A 12,455-nucleotide genomic window follows, 5' to 3' on the forward strand; every position below is an offset into this window, starting at 1 on the left:
TTCGGATATCATACATTTTGACTCTTTTATTCTGAAATCTTTCCATTCTGATTTTAAAGACACCAACTAGGGGAAAGTGGTCTGAGTTAATGTCAGTATCTCGATATGTTTTCATTGAAACACAGCTATTTCTATATCTTTGATTTACCAAGACATAATCAATCTGATTCATGGTAAAAATATCATCTGAATTTCCTGGGGATATCCAGGTATAGAGATGTCTGTGTGTTAGTGTGAAGAATGTGTTAGTTGTTACAAATTTCCGTTCTCCTGCAAATGCATTAAGTACTTCGTCTCTCTCATTTTTTCACTAAGTCCACAGGGACCCACAATGTCGCCGTCAGATTCTCTTCCAATCTTGGTATTAAAATGATTATAGTAAGATCTTTCTTCGATATTTGTTGGAAAACACCCGTGATTTGAGAGTAAAATTCTGCAACTTCTTCATCACTATGGTCGGTTGTTGGAGCATAGACCTGAATAATGTTCAGTTGTGCAGGTAGAGCACTTATTTGAAGTAACGTTAATCTCTCCGAATTAAGTACAAAATTGGTGACACATTCTGCGATTGTTTTCGATGCTATAAATCCTACTCCAGACTGATACTGTCCATTAGATGTTCCTGAGCAGTAAACTCTGTGTTCATTAATATTACAAGAACTTGAACCTGGTCATCGCATTTCACTTACTCCCATAAACTTAATGTCCATTCTTTCCATTTCTTGGATTGATTGTTTATTTTTACCAACCTGAGCCATCGCCTTCATATTCCATGTGCTTATCTTTACACTATTCTTCAATGATAACCTCGTCTTTATAACAGCGTTGATCAAAACTGTTCCCCCCGGACTTAAAACTCCGGAACGTTTGTTTTTGAATACAACCATGATATGTAACTAGAGAACTCCATTTGGATATTGAATGCAGTAGTTTCTCGTTGTTTTCTGCATTCCCATGCTGTTGGCCAACCAGTAGCTCATCCGCCTTTAGAGGTGATTTCTCACCCCTTGGACAAGAGAGTGCCCAAACCTTCCACCAGCTCTTCCACCCTCCAAAGAGGCTGTTGGTATGTGATGAAAGTTTATCTCTTTATCCCGGGAGATATTCGGTCCCTGTATTAATCAATCGCTAATGTATTTATCTATATACCCGGAGGACAACTGTAGGGTAATGTTAGATTAAAAAAACCTACGGACGTTGAGCAACGTTGTCCCCGCAATCAGAAGTGAAGTGTAGTCTCTGTGTCTTAGGAACATCGGGAAGGCCATAAATCTTAGACAATTACAAAGCCGTACATAGCATCTATCTTCTCCATGACTACCGTGATATTGGTGGCAGGTCAACAAAATGGCTGACACTTAAGGCAAGAATGTAAACCTATATATTTAGTGTCTCTCTTCGTAGTGTTCTCTATCGATTGAATGCACGCAAAAAATTATGGCTGATACTTAAGGCACTACAGTAAAAATTATTAATGCCTAAAAAGGTGATAAACGATCACAAACTCTCTAGATAACACTAACATACACTAAACACAATGTAGTGTCAAAAATACTGCCTCGAAACGAAAAACGGAGCATAATCTATATAAATAAAATTGTAGGGGGTCCGCTGTCTGTAATTTCTTTTGTTTTGCCAATTTTTCAGATATTTATCCGTTTTAGGTCAACTCAAGACCGAATCGGTGGTTTTTACGTTTCGTGTCTGTTTGTTTGTCTGTTTGTCTGTTTGTCTGTTTGTCTGTCTGTTTGTTTGTTTGTCTGTTCCACCATCACGTCGAAACGGCTGGATAGATCTCAACCAAACTTCATATTTAGAGTAAACTCATCCCGGGGATGGTTTCGATATGCATATCATTTTAAAATCTTTCAATACTCGGGGGGTTTATAGGAAAACCAGAATGGTTTTTCCACCATCACGTTGAAACGGCTGGATAGATCTCAACTAAACTTCATATCTAGAGTATACTCATCTCGGGGAAGGTTTCGATATGCATATTATTTTAAAATCTTTGAATAGACCGGGGGTTTATAGGAAAACTAGAATGGTTTTCCACCATCACTTCGAAACGGCTGGATAGATCTCAACCAAACTTCATATTTAGAGTATACTCATCCCGGGGAAGGTTTCGATATGCATATTATATTAAAATCTTTCAATAGACGGGGGTTTATAGGAAAACCTGAATGGTTTTTCCACCATCACGTCGAAACGGCTGGATAGATCTCAACCAAACTTCATATTTAGAGAATACTCATCTCGGGGAAGGTTTCTATATACATATTATTTTACAATCGTCGAATAGACGGGTGGTTTATAGGAAAACCAGAATGGGTTTCCTCCATTTTCTCTTATACTATTGATTTTCTGTAAACTTTGTTTACCGTACGTGAAACGTCTCTTCATTATAAACAACTTTCGTTATGTTCATAATTTACCTTACTCTTCACATGACGGAGAAATTTACAATTTTCCGCTGGTATCATGCTCTGCATTGAGTGACCGACAGACCGACAACGAAACTACAGGTTACCATGGCAACGTCTCTGACTGCATGCCAGCAGGGAAGTAACGTATTGCCATTTTCTTCATCATGCTTTTAAATTCGTGGTTGTTCCTTGGGTAGAAGGCAAGAGAGGCGTCAATCGGCCTATCTGCGGGATATTGGCGGAATATCGTTGGATATTATAACCGCCCTCGAATAGATTAAGTAATAACACCATTAGTCATCTTCTTATTATTTGTTTACCTAAGAATCACTGACCTAAATTTCTCCTCTGTTACCGCTTTATTATATCCATTACTCACACTAGCATAATTTATTGAGGGGCATTTGATTTTCCAATACATTCACTTGGCATTTACATATTTGTCGTTATCCGGCTGTCCGCAGTTATAATCCATTTTCTATTACTTTCAACTTTCTTAACTGTATTATTTCTTCCTTAATTACGCCGTATGTACGCGAGTGCTACAAACTACTGGATGTATTTCCACCAAGACTCATATTTAGAATACACCTGTCCTTGATAGGTTTTGGGCAAATATTGTTTCTAAATCCCTGAACTGACTGGGGGTTTATACGAAACCGAAACAGTGATTTTGCACTTCCACAAAATATACACAACCAAACTTAATGGAAATCTACCTACCTTGGTAGATAATAATTTCTAAACCTTTTTTCTCATGTGCATCATTTCGATACGAGGATTAATAAGGGAGATATCATTAACGGACCGTTTTTCTGTACAAGTCCCATCGGACTTAACTCCCGAGCGTGTGCGTGTAAAGCGTACTCCTTACAATTTGAAAACTACTGAAGACATTCGAACCAAAATTTATATTTAGCATCCACCTGTCCAAAGGTAGGTTTTAAACGTAAATAACATTTCATGTTCCGGAATGGACTGGCGGTTTATAGGGAACCGAAATGGTGATTTTACTCTTCCACAACATATACAGAACAAGACCAACCTGACTGGAAATCGACCAAACGTGATGGAATTCCACCTCTAAACCTTTTTTTCATGTGCATTCTTTCGTCAGGAGGATTACTAAGGGAGATATCATGAATGGTCACTTTTGCAGGTTAAGTCCAGCGGACATAGCCCAAAAGGTGTTTTACATGGAGCAGATTCCTTATCTATATAAATCAAATCGTAACGACTGTGTGCCTCTACACTGACTATTTTGGCGAAATTTTCGTACAGCTTTCCGTTTAAGGGGTAATAATGACCATCTCCATAATTTTTGGTTTAGTTTCCTGAAAGTACCGGTACTAATTTTTACCCGCCTCGCCCAAAATTCAAATTGCGCCATAATCTGCCAGAAGAAAAAGAAGATAATTGAAATTTGACAAAATTATACGTTTAAGCCTGTAACGAACGGAAAACTTCCTAGATCATTAAATTTTTCACTTTGAATCCCCGAAGAATATCGAAATACGCAGGCAATTTTAATGATGGTGCAGACCTTCGGAAATTCCTATCCTATAACGGATTGCACAATCTCCGTTCAATTTGGAATGATCTACAACCGTGGTCTTATGACTTTTTGCCGTATCTGTATCCCTTTTACGTTTGATGTTTCTCTTTAATCGATGTTAAGTCAATTTGGAATTTTCACATGCATAATTCATACTTTCAATTACTTATATGAAATACAGAATCATTAAACTCTTCACGAAAATTGGCCCACCCAGTAGCCATATGTGAGCCAAATGCTATGTATGTATCCGAAAAGTAATGTTATGTGAGATAATCTTACAAAACCTTTACCCTGTTCCACGTTTCTAACTCAAACTGACCCAAGAATAGATAACATATCATAGGACCAGCCATTTAGGCCACTAAATCCGGCGTGTCTTATGGTATAATCCTTTGTCGATATGACGTACGTTTAGTAGCAGTTAATCTGTAAATGAAGGTCTTCAATATTGTAAACACGCATATACTTTCGTATGTCGATCTATATATATTCACTGATGTCGATTTTTAGCGATCGAGAAAGGGTGGGTCTGCTATTGTAATAAGTACTCCCCACACCGACTTTGACTGGCAGTAGGAAAGGGTTCCTTCTCCAACTCCTGTGTAACTGTCATTAGTAAGGAAAGCCTACAATTATAATGAATAGTTCCCTTCTCGATTTGACTTGCAGAAGGCAAGTGAGCATGCAGTTTTGTTTAAAACTCCCCTACCCGATTGTGTTTGGCAGTAGGCAAGGGTGCCTATCATTATAAAGAAATGTCCTCATCTAAAATGTGACTGGCATTAGGCATAGTGGCCTGCTATTTTGATGGAAACTCACCAACTTGGTGTGACTGGCAGTAAGCTGGCTGGCAGTAGGAAAATGGGCCTGGCATTATAATGATAACTGCACAACTCAATTTCGAGTGATAGTAGGGTAATTGCCTGCCATTATAATAAAAACTCCTCACCTGAAATCTGTCTGGAAGTAGGAAGGGGGCTGCCATATTAACGAAAACTCCCCAAATCGATTCTGTCCGCGTAGTAGGCAATGGGGCCTGCAATTATTACGTAATCATCCCATCTCGATTGTGAATGGCAGTAGGCAAGTGAGTCTGCCGCTATATCACAAATCCGTAACAAACACTTTACATTGGAAACAACGTACGGGGAACTCCCCATGCTCTTTCTCGGATAACGCTAAGAGACATGCAATTTTAAAACAATCTTATTTACTGCATGTACACTATTTACTTCGATAACCGAATACAATGTAGAATACCGTAGCGAAGCACGGGTACATTCGCTAGTTCTAACATATATATGGAGATAAGACGCACAGAACTACACTTGATCTTATGTCATGGCCTGATAATAGAGGTCTAACGTTACTCTGACTATGCGTGAACCTCTCAAGACATTTATGTTGTAAAGACCTAACTTTTGCGCTAAATGCGTACATAGAGTCGGGATAGGGGGTAAGAGGATTTATCATACTAACTACATAACATCTCGTAATCCGAAGGCCTTCGGTGTGTTATGCTTTGCGTTACTTGCAAAATAATAATTGTATTGGTCATGCAGTTGCGTTGTACCTTCCGATTTAGAGGAACCCGGGTTCGATTAGCATAGAATACATTGTATTATTATCCAAGGTGTCGGAATGTTGTTGTGCAGCTAGCCTTAAACTGGAGTCCTTAGGTCCTCTCTAAGGTGGTGTCGGGAAGGGGCATAACGAGAAGGGCGTCCTGCCGTAAAACTGTAATCGTCTAAGATGTAGTTAGGCTCCCTGGCTATAACCCGTCAAGATAATGGCAGTAAGGTTAGGTTCGTTCCCTTTTTCAAAAATTCCGCGCATGTGGCTAAGTCCTGTCAAGATAACACCAGTGAGGTTATGGGATAGATCACTTCTTAAAATTCCGTTGCAAAAACAAGTGCACGTGTTTAGGACCTGTCAAGATTGACAGCAGTGAGGTTAGTCACGTGCAAACATTCCGCATCAAAAACAAATGCACGTGGTTATGACCTGTCAAGATAGCAGCTGTCATCTTAACAGTTGTTTACATGTCGCGCTCCTACATCGTTAAGATGGCGCCAGTGAGGTTAGGACCTGTCAAGATGGCAGCAGTGAGGTTAGCCATGTTCACTTGTTCAAAAAGTGCACGTGGTTAGGACATTTCAAGATGGCAGCTGGTGAAAATATAGGCTGTGAAGATTTTGACGAATTCGAGAGAGAAACGTGTTTGTGAAGCCCAATAGAAAAGGAGCGTCGTACAAATATTGGTTGAAGTAAGAATTGGGCCCCATATGAGCATAATAAGGAAGAACGAGCGAATTAATAAGTATACCAAAGACCCCGAGAAGAGCGTCTTTCATCTCGAGTCATTCGTGTGGAGTATGTTGTGAGAAGTAGATCGTCATTTATGCTTGTTGGTCGTGAGTTGTTGTTCCGTAAATAAAGTTGGACTTAAAAATGTTTAACTGGCTTGTGTCGTATAGGAAATTAAAATGCAATGGAAATTCTGCGCGTAGTATATTTTAGGGGACAAGATGTCCAGGAGGTGTGATGATTCTAATGTTCTCAAATTTAGATAATGTTAATGTGACACTGGTTATCTACTAAACAAAAACCCTAATACGGAAGAGAATCTGTATGTTAGATAGCGAGGCCCGCATTTCGTAGCAGGGAGTGTAACAAACAGACAGTTCGCATACTTGAATTATTGTACGAGCGAAGTTACGTATGCGAAGTTACTTAAACTCTACAAACTGAACCTGCATGAACATTGGGGAGTGCGAGTATGTCTGTCAGAGGGAGAAGGCGAATAGCCGTGAACTTGAATTTACAGATAAAGGATGGAAGTTATGTAAGCGTTAGCCGATTAAGAATGACAATCGTAAACTGGTATTAAAAGAATTAGAGTAGGTTTGATTGTGAAAGTAAAGAGAGGTTGAAGAAACTTATTAGGAAACTGAATCCACAAAAAATTTCAGGTAAGTGTAACATGAATGGCAAGTACAATTTGCAGTCTTCCAACTTGTAGTATAGGTATTTTATTAGAAATTAGCGTGCTAATTTTATTATATAGATATATTGGTGAAGCAAGTTAAAAGTTTACCTAGAAATTAAGCTCTTCTACATTTGTAATTAGGACAGATTTAGCCCTGTAATGCCCAAACCAACTGTATGATGACATAAAATTATGTTTCCAGTAAAACTACTTCCTATAGCCTCAACTTACTCTATTATATGCATTTTGTACAATTTCAATTTTTTGACCCTTTTATTTTTAAAGTGACATATTTGTCACACTGGGCATTTACTAGGTACACGATAGATTTCATTCAAAAATATTTTATTATTAACTAAATCCTTATGTATGCCCTGTACAGTCATTCTCATCCTAAAGAGTGGCTTGATATTAATTATTTACATTTTAACAGAAATAGGCCTTAAAATTAGAATAATCGAGCATATAAAAATAAAAAGCATATAAAATGAGCATAAAAAAGGAGCATTATAGTTTAATTTCAGTACATTTTTCACTGTGATTATAATTTTCTAGCGCTATCTACACATGGAACCTCCTGAAGCAATTCTAGTCTTTGTTCAAACAAAGAAATACACACTAAATGTGGGAGGCCATCTTGATGCATATCTTGCAGCATCCTCTTGTGTTTTTCCATATTGGCCAGTGCTCGTACTTGTCTTTCTGGCAATCAATAACTGGAAGAATTGTTGTAGTTGCTTTCTTCCTAGATTTTGACTCATCGTCTCTGCTACCTAGGTCATCCTCGCTTTGCTTTGCCTTTGCCAGCTGAAACAAGGGCACATGCAATTTCAGCCTGAAACTTTATCAATGGCATGTGTTGCTCTTGTAGACTTTTGCAATTCTCCCTGTACTTGATCCAACTATTGACAACTGCAATGCATATCAAATGCCAAAACATGTACAGATACCATCTTCTACTCGTTCTAGGGAAACCTGAAAATAATAGCAAATTATTATTATTATTATTATTATTATTACCCCATATTTCACTCGTATATGGCATACGTGATGGTCAATAATCACTCAATTTCAACAGGACAGACAACAAACAACAGCAATACATAAAACACGCCATTCATTGGAAACACCCTCCAATGCCCAGTGTTACATATTTGCAACATCAGATTCTGAAGTGGTCCTACAGCTACACGTATTGAGCTAGTGCACTCCCAAAGTACATTTTCTCTTCAATGAACATTATACTTTCATAATACAACTTTATAAGTATGGAAAACACTAAATTATAGAAACAGTAAGAATAACAAACTTACCTGGCGTGTCATCTTCCTTCACAGCAGCGACCGGTTGACTTCAATAAAATGGCGCGAACTTCCCGGACCACAGTTGAAGAAAATATCCACCAGAGTGTGTTCACGACTGTGTGACAAATGTGCTACACTGGGCAATAAGAATAAAAGAGATGTATTCTAGCTTCTGATAGCATCTGAAGGTCGCGTGACAAATTTGTCACGCAGGGCATTATAGGGTTAATTAACTGCAGTTGTATCACTGTGGTGTAACTTTTCTTATTAGTACCTTATTTGTTTCTTATGTTTACAAGTAGTAGTAGTAAGAGTAGTAATAATACCGATAACCTTTCTATACATTTATATATTTAGGGTAGGCACATATTAGAATAATAAACCTACTATTCCTAGAATTTTATAATCAGGATACGTCTAAGTAGAATAATTGTACTGTAATTATGTTATCAGTCTGTTTCCTGCTTGCATTATTGTCGTGAAATCTTGGTATACTATTCATTAATTACTACCTCTGACATAGTTACTTCTATTCATAATATAAGCAATTTTATTTATGTTGATATTTCAGTATCAATTCACATTTCCTCGAAGAGATAAAATAAAGTCTGAGAGAGGCAGGTGTAAGGATTGTGGGTGTGAGTGAGAACTAAGGAAGATGAGGGAAGTGATAGTGAGTTTGAGGAATAAAATTAGACTTATAACGGGGGACAGGAGTGAAGATAGGTCTCCCTCAATTAACATGAAGAATAAGGTTATACGCGAACCTTTTCTTGAGCCCGAGTTTTACGGGATTGAGGAGTAAGGAGGGAGCATTGCTGGTTTCGGTTATACTGCCAACTGGATGGAATTAAAATCTGAATTGAATCGATAATTTGATCGATCGATATGAATTTTCTAAACATTTATTATCTTACGTCAACAACTGTGTCACACATACATTATTTAACATTATATAAAAATTTTCGACGCGAATCTTACTACTAGCATGAATTATATAGTTTGGCTTTGCTGTGTAAACAGCAACAGTACTAATTCGTAAAGTGTACGCCAGATGTCGCACAGCGATGAATAAGCTATTCATAGTTTGTGTTTCAAAGGTTGCCGATATGGATGTCGAAGATAACCGAGGTCTATCGATTCAGCACTAGGGAGCTCAGGACTCAAGAAAAGGTTCGCGTATAGTAGGTAAGCAAGAGGGAGGGGAAAAGTAGGAGGGAAGTTGTCGAAGAGAGGTCGGCAAATTCAAGGGGAAGGAAAAGAAGGGCTAAGGGATTTTCTCGTGAAGCGGTTTCAGGAGTGGTATTGGTGAGGATTCGGTATGAGTCACTGCAGGTAGATCAGCAGTGGGAAGATAGATATCAGGAGGAGGTGCGGGGCAAGAGGAAAGGGAAACGTTGAAGGAGTATATGAAGTTGGAATGTGGAACAGGTTAGTGAGATGGACAGAATGGAGGAGGAATTAGGTTCTGCAGGCGTCAGGAAATTTAACGGAGACCAGGAGAGGAGGGGATCTATGAGAATGATGGGGTTGAGGCCCTCGCAATGGCTGACTCAACTGCTAGGTCTGGAAGGAAAGTTTGTGGAGGAAAGGGAACGAGGGTAAAATTTTATCCAGGAATTAGGTTAAGGCAGATGTTGAGGGAAATAGAAAGGAAAGAGTTGGGAAAGTTGAAGGTGGTAATTTTCCCTCGTTGATACCAATAATATAAGGCAAGCCAGAATACGGAGTAAATAAGTTGGGGATGTGTGGAATCTGGTTACGGGAACGCGGAGGAAGTTTAAGGAAATTGGTATCCCTGGAATACATTTCGGGAGGGATACTGACTGGAGAGTTATTCGAAATTTAAATGAGACTATGGAACCTGTTTATAGGAAATTAGACCCTAATGGGAGGGTAGAAGATAGGCTTCTACTCCCAGTTGGCCTGCACTTGAACCGCAATGGTAGACTCATATTAGGGGATTTATTTATTTCCGGTTGCATAAACCGTTTGATCACAGATAAGAGATGAAACTGGTCTCAGTTCACGTTAAACTCGGATTTTTTTGTATAAACATTAATCTGAGATCAATTCGCACTGATATAGGATTAACTTTGACTGGATAAATTTCTCCGATTAAAATCTTTGACCTTGGTTCAAGGAGTTATTTTCTATTCGAGATAAAAGAACAGCTGATTGTGAACATGCTACCTTATTGATATAAATGGAGAAAAATAATAATGCCTAACCTAGACAGCTTTTATACTGACATACACAGAATAATTCTAATAAAATAAATAAAAATATCATAATCGGTGCCTGCTGCCATTTTTCCCACGGACATCTCCCTCACGGAGAACCGATAGCAATGTTAATACAGCAATAAATGAAAACAAGGCAAAAAGGCAAAATTAGGTACATATCAATGGCAAATAAAATGAATAGTACAGACGGCACATCAGCCTCTTGTTACAAGGCCACCCATATGTGCGACAATGTCCTCCCTCACCCCATCTGACTGACACAGCAAGATATTATACTACCTCTGTTGTCACTATAAATCATAAGAAAATATACAAAAGACTAACCTAATACATTATTCGCTATAGTTGTCCGTATATGAGCTAATATTACGATTCTTATAACGCAGTGAAACATAATTCTACAACATAACTTCTATGAATTGGTTATGTTCATATTTCACAAAAGTCTTATTACTGGGATATAGAGGGTTATTCAGCTAAATTGTCCATCTCAAAACGTACGGACCATTCAAGATAGAATGGCGTCAATATCCTTTGAGATAATGCTATTAATTTGGTTTTAAAAATGGAACTACACAGTTTTCCACACCTAGACTTAAATCTAGAAACATTACAATTTCAGCGCCGTGATTATACCGAAAATCGATCCAAGTACTTCTCAAGAAAATGTAATGTGTTCGTACGTGCTGCATTTGCCAGCTGGGGACTGCCCTGCTCGATTCGCGCTACGTATGAAACATGAGCTAGCCACTGACACGCAGAGTTAATTCACCTACGTGTTCGCTCTGGTGTGCTCAGAAAAGCACTATGATCAAATTGATCATTTAAAACCTCTTTAAAATCGCCGTGGGTAACAGGTACAAGGAAAAACGGACATGCGACGGGCTCTATGTGGCAACATTTTTATCGTGAAGTGATATTAAACCATACATCACATAACCAGCTAGTGCAACTGGGCAATAACCTCTTTTTAACACTAAAAGCGAATAAAAGAAGGAATGGCCACGAAGGTCGTGAAAATGTAAGATTCACTGGGCTTCACAAACCAAATACCGTAGTGATCAGGAAAAAAACGTTTGACTGTCTTCCTCCTGTGTTCGCTGTAAGAAAATCGTATGGATAAACTTCAGTATATTCTGCGAACGACGTTCATTTGTCGACAGTCAAGGCCAGATCAGTCCCATCATTTACATATCACTGAACAGACTTTTCCTTTTAGAAAGACCAGAAGAGTTTGTTTCAATTGTTTCTTACCCTACTGATTATATCTCGAACAAACTTCATATTTATAGTCTACTCCTCAAGGAACAGTATTTGAAATACACTGACTGACAGAGCAAATGCAACACCAAGAAGGAGTGGTCAGAACTTTATGCCAATTGCAGGGTAGACTGACGTCACTGAGGTATGCTCATGATGTGAAATGCGCCGCTGTGCTGCGCACGTAGCGAACGATAAATGGGACACGGCGTTGGCGAATGGCCCACTTCGTACCGTGATTTCTCAGCCGACAGTCATTGTAGAACGTGTTGTCGTGTGCCACAGGACACGTGTATAGCTAAGAATGCCAGGCCGCCGTCAACGGAGGCATTTCCAGCAGACAGACGACTTTACGAGGGGTATGGTGATCGGGCTGAGAAGGGCAGGTTGGTCCCTTCGTCAAATCGCAGCCGATACCCATAGGGATGTGTCCACGGTGCAGCGCCTGTGGCGAAGATGGTTGGCGCAGGGACATGTGGCACGTGCGAGGGGTCCAGGCACAGCCCGAGTGACGTCAGCACGCGAGGATCGGCGCATCCGCCGCCAAGCGGTGGCAGCCCCGCACGCCACGTCAACCGCCATTCTTCAGCATGTGCAAGACACCCTGGCTGTTCCAATATCGACCAGAACAATTTCCCGTCGATTGGTTGAAGGAAGCCTGCACTCCCG

This window comes from Anabrus simplex, chromosome 5, assembly GCF_040414725.1.
Source record: "Anabrus simplex isolate iqAnaSimp1 chromosome 5, ASM4041472v1, whole genome shotgun sequence".
Taxonomy (NCBI): domain Eukaryota; kingdom Metazoa; phylum Arthropoda; class Insecta; order Orthoptera; family Tettigoniidae; genus Anabrus; species Anabrus simplex.